Source organism: Microtus ochrogaster, assembly GCF_000317375.1.
Source record: "Microtus ochrogaster isolate Prairie Vole_2 chromosome 14 unlocalized genomic scaffold, MicOch1.0 chr14_random_2, whole genome shotgun sequence".
NCBI classification, from domain to species: Eukaryota; Metazoa; Chordata; class Mammalia; order Rodentia; family Cricetidae; genus Microtus; species Microtus ochrogaster.
The window spans coordinates 11504514-11510078 of NW_004949097.1; the positions used below are offsets into that span (position 1 = coordinate 11504514).

A 5565-nucleotide genomic window follows, 5' to 3' on the forward strand; every position below is an offset into this window, starting at 1 on the left:
TTGTGAGCCACCATGTGGTTGCTGGGAATTGAACTCAGGACCTTTGGAAGAGCAGGCAGTGCTCTTAACCACTGAGCCATCTCTCCAGCCCCCAAAATGAAACACTTTTAAACTAAAAAAATAGCTATTAATCTCAAATATTTTACAGTGGTATGGAATTTTGTATATTGACACAAATTTAAGGTTATTTGTTAGAACATATGTATGTATATATTTTCTACTCTTGTTTAATGTATTGTGCCTTTATAGCTCATTTAAAATGTAAAGTTTAGTTTCAAATAGTTTGAAAGTTATTATTATAAACTATTTAGGGTAATTAAGAAATGCAGGTTAATAGTCATCTATAACATGCAAACTTGTGATGTTAGGTGTGTTTTCAAGGTCAAATAGATGTTTTAGATAGATGATCTTCAAACACTTCAGAGATAGAATATACTATTTAAAACATTTTAATAACATAAGGCTTTAAATGACAATGAAACATGTCTGCTCCTGGCAGCACCAATCTGCTTTGGAGAAGATAATGGGCATCAAAGAACCTCCATATGGAGTTTGCTTTCATTTGTGGCAAATTTAGCCACTGGGAGAGAAACTGCCCTTGTCTCAACTGCTGGCAATAAGCTGTCTGTACTGGACAAGCAAGGCACAAAAGGTGATTGCTGAACTTGGCTAAGACAAGGGAGGAGAGTCCTTCAAAATTCCAACTTCACAGAAGAGTCTGCCAGATATCCTAGGCCTACAGCCAAAGATGGATGCCCCAACAATGCAGATGAACTTTGGCTGACTGTCCAGATGTCTCTGTCATTTCTAAAGTTTTGGAAGTTGTTTGGTCTGCACTTCCTGTTTACTCAGGTAGTATTCTATCCTCTCTGGTCTCTGATGGAATTGAAGACTAGATAGTTATATCATTTTTTTTTCTTACCAAGTTCAGAAAAGAAACTTACAAAAGAGATATAAAGTTTATAAGGTTGAGAAACTACGATGTTTATCTAGGAAAATGTTTTAAGGTCTAAAAAGATATTTTTAGGATGGTAATACAAGGTATGATAGAAAGTGGTCTAGGTATAAAAATTTGGACTCATCAAGATAGATAGATAAGAGTGTTTTCTCCGAAATTGCCAAATACAAATGGACTGGACATTATTAATGTAATTCTTACTATATATAGTTTTACTGTGTTAGAGCTAAAACATTTCCTTTTTGTTTAGATAAAAAGGGGGAAATGTTGCAGGATATTTGATCATACGGTTACATTCCAGAGCCAATGGCCAACTGACCAGAATTAGCCATGAAGATTTTGGAGGACAATAGATACAATAGAGAGGCACAGGAAAGAGTAGAGAGGGGCTTAGAAAGATTCGGGGACCCTTTTGAGGAGAGACAAGGTTAGCTGGATATTCCTCTGCTGCTTTCTTGATCTATCAGGTTTTTATTAATAATAGAACAATTTAGGTAAATGCTGCAGGGCCCCTGTGGGAATGAGAAGAAGAAGTTGGATCCTCTGGAACTGGAGTGACAAGTGATGTGAGCCACCATGTGAGTGCTGGAAATCAAGCCCAGGTCTTCTGTGTAAGCAGCCAGTGCCCTTAACCACCTCTCCACCCCCATTTATTAATTTTTGTAAGAAAGAACAAAACAATGATCTAAACCAGTGAGAACACACACACATGTCAGCATTCACAAGGCACAACTAACTCTCTCTCTCTCTCTCTCTCTCTCTCAGAGACAGAAAGCACATGTCAGTGTACACGATGCACTGGATTTCATTTCCAACAACTCTCTCTCTCTCTCTCTCTCTCTCTCTCTCTCTCTCTCTTTCTCAGGACAGAGAGAACATGTCAGACCCAAGTCTGTCTTTCTCTCCCAACATCTCTAATTATTATAACCCACTTATAATTTTGAAGAATTAGTGGTCTCTAAAACCAAACCTGGTTAATGTAGACTTGGCATTGTCTCAGCTGAGAAAACCACAGACCATTCTCTCCCTTAAGAATGGGATAAAACCGGACTCTCTGAACGTGGCGAACAATGAGGGCTGATGAGAAGCCAAGGACAATGGCACGGGGTTTTGATCCTACTTAATGTTCTGGCTTTGTGGGAGCCTAGCCAGTTTGGATGTTCTCCTTCCTAGATATGGACTGAGGGGGGAGGACCTTGGACTTTCCAGAGGGCAGGGAACCCTGACTGCTCTTTGGACTGGAGAGGGAGGGGGAGAGGAGTGGGGGGAGGGGGAGAAGGATGGGAGGAGGGGGAGGGAAATGGGAGGCTGGGAGGAGGCGGAAACTTTTTTTCCTTTTTTTCAATAAAATAAAAAAAAAAGAACCCCAATAAACTGACCTATTTTCTTCAAGCATTTTCCTTAACATCCTGCCCTGGGCCAGCAAATGGACCAGCAGGTAAAGGCACTCTCTGCCAAGCCTGAGTCTGATCCCCCAGGACCCACACAGGGGAAGAAGAGAGCCAGCTCCCATGAGTTGGCTTCTGCCCTGCCTTGCATGCCATGGCATATACACTGGCACATAGACACAAATAGATAAAGTTAACTATAGGATAGATAAATATCAAAAAAAATTTAAACAGATGCTGCCCTAACAGGGGAAGGAGGAGAAACAGGATTTGAGAACTAACTTGAAACTCAGGCCTGGATAAGAGGCCTATGGGAAACAGTTTCTCAACCAATACATCTCCATTATCTCAGAATGCCTCAGGCTCTAAGGGCTTGGAAAGTCAAGTCCCCAAGCTTCTTTAATGTTTAAATAGCCTACATTTTCTTTCTCTCTCTTTAGTGACTTCAAAGGGAAGCCCAAAGTGTCCCGGCTTTATTACTCCCTGATAGATAAAGATTACGCCAGCACATAATATTAACACATGAGATGGTCAGATAATAAACTCACGCTTTTAGCTTTGCCACACAATTCAATGCAGTGATACCCACGCCCTAAACCTCAGAACCTATGACTATGTCAACTCACTTATGTCAAGGCACCCTGCAGGTGGGCTAATGTCTTCATACAATGCCACGATGATGGCCCAGGGACAACCATGGACTGGGAGAGGTACACATTTCCCCACCAAAAGATTGGGAGCAGCTTGCAGTTGGAAAAAGGCTGACTGACTTTAAAATTGATCCCAGTGACACAAAACCTGAAGTCAGCAGCATGGACAGATGAGACCCTGAAAGGGACAAGAAGTAACCAATTGTACCAATAATAGTGGCGGGAGGGACAAAGAGGGGCTCCTTAACATTCTGCCCTATAAGAAGACATTTATACTCCACGTTGGGAATGTAGACACATATGAGACACAAGGAGGCTGAAGAGATGGCTCAGTGGTAGGAACAATGGTTTCTCTTGCAAAGGACTGGGTTCTGTTCCCAGCACTCACATGGCCGCTCACGAGCACCCAGAAGTACAGATTCAGGGGATCCAAGGCCACCTTCTGTCCTCCAAGGACACCAGGCAAGAACATGGGTCACAGACTTGCAGGCAGGCAAAACTCTCCCACGCACATAATCAGTTTTAAAACAGGAGAGGTAAGAACACCAGGGGTCTCAGAAAATTGCCTGACACCTGGCAGAGCTCCAACAATGGGCTGCTTTGTGCCTAACTCTACCTCCCCCAGGACTGCTGGATGCAGATGAGACATGAGACAAGATGCTAAGATGCTATTCTACCTTGTTCTCAGATGACAGACTCTGAGAATAGAGCGCACCTTCAATTGTCGGTCCCTGCCTCTGCTCACTGGCATTTATGGTGATGAGCACTGATATTCCAGTAACACAAATACATACTCTCCACAGAGTGTGTCTGTGTTTGTTTGCCATATGTCACATGCAGCTGCCTACAAAGGTCAAAAGAAAGCATCAGATCCCAGGGAGCTGGATTTCCAAGTTGTCGCGACCCTCCTGACATGCAGTGAACATAACTCCAGCTCGCTAGAGGAGCAGCAAGTGTTCTTAATCACTGAGCTGTCTCTCCAGCCCCCATCTGCTCTTTTAAAGAGAGATTAGAATTCTGTTTTTTGTTCCTCTGTAGCAGATACTGTTCAAGTTAAATGTAACAATGTTACAAATACAAAAGACTGAAGGAAACGAATCTATAGCTGTTGTGGGATAGAATATTTAAGTGTGCATAGATGTTACATTTGTTTAGTATATAAAGTTGTGATGCATTTGTTTCACCTTGCCTGCCTAAGGCACCTGATTGGCCTAATAAAAAGCTGAATGGTCACTAGCTAGGGAATAGAGGGATAGATGGGGCAGGCAGAGAGAGTAAATAGGAGAAATCTAGCCTCGAGAGAACAAGGGAGAAAGAGAGCGAGACACCTAGGACCAGCCAGCCAGGCAGAGCCCAGCCAGGCAGCGCCCAGCCAGGCAGCGCCCAGCCAGGCAGCGCCCAGCCAGGCAGACAGGGAGGACACAGAAAGGTAGGACATACAGAAGGAAAGGGCAGTGAAAAGCCCCGAGGCAAAACATACATGAAGAGAAACAGGTTACATTATAAGAGCTAGCTAGAACGATCATAAGCCAAGTCAAACATTCATAACTAATAAAAAGTCTCCATGTCACAATTTGGGGACTGGCAGTCCAAAAAAGCCTGCTACACATATTTCTCTAGAGAAGCCCATCTCTAGAAATGGTGAGAAAGAACAGGTTTGTCACTGGGGGTGGGGCACCTTTCACATCCAGATGTCATCATCCCCCACATCTCAGAGGCCGGTCACTGGGCTCTGACTATCCTAAACCTCCCAGGACATCATGGAAAGTCACTTTCCAGGAGTGTCTGCCCTGGCTGTAACATGTATGTCACAGCTGATTCAGACCTGGGAAGAGCCCCAGCGAACTTAATCCTTCCAATCTACCCATCAACGGGCATTCTGAATTCAGGGCCAAGTACATCCTGAAACAGGCCAGCCCATCTCAAATGTGCTTTCATTTCCTGCCAACTACATACTGATGTGAGACTGGCCAGGCAGGCAATACCAAAGCGGGGTTTTCCTCTGTCCCTTCACAGCAGGTGTGCCTGCCATCCATGGCAGAGCAGACAGTGTTTCAGGGAAGCAGGCACCTTCCCAGACAGCTCCCTGGAGCCAACTGACAGCATCAATTCCAGAACCAGCCTGCAGCTGGAGAGGAGCAGAGCTCGGGGATACGGGTTCAAAGCACAGTCCCACGCTCATGTCATCGCTGTCATTGCTGCCTAAGAAGGGGCCACAAGTGACACCAGCAACTAGCACATGGACAAAGCTAATTTAAAAAAGAAACAAAAAAAACCTATAAACTGCCTACTTTTCAGGCTTATTAACTAGCTCTTACATTTTAAGTTAACCCATAATTCTTATCCATGTTTAGCCATGAGGCTTGGTATCTTTTCTCAGTGAGGCATTCTCATCTTGCTTCCTCTGCATCTGGCTTGTGACTGTGTCTCTGCCACTCCTCTTCCCAGAATTCGCCTAGCTAAATCTTCAAGCACAAAGAGCTATTTATTCACTCTGAACACTCTGCCCACATGGCTGGAGGCACACAACCACCACTGAACACTCTGCCCACATGGCTGGAGGCACACA

The 5565-nt window shown here is 44.0% G+C and overlaps 1 protein-coding gene across 3 annotated transcripts in view; it reads right to left on the reverse strand.

Annotated features, from left to right (window-relative positions):
* Window positions 1-5565, reverse strand: part of Bcat1 (branched chain amino acid transaminase 1) — a 75403-nt gene that overhangs the window by 18715 nt on the left and 51123 nt on the right. The gene's annotated exons all lie outside the window — the stretch shown is intronic.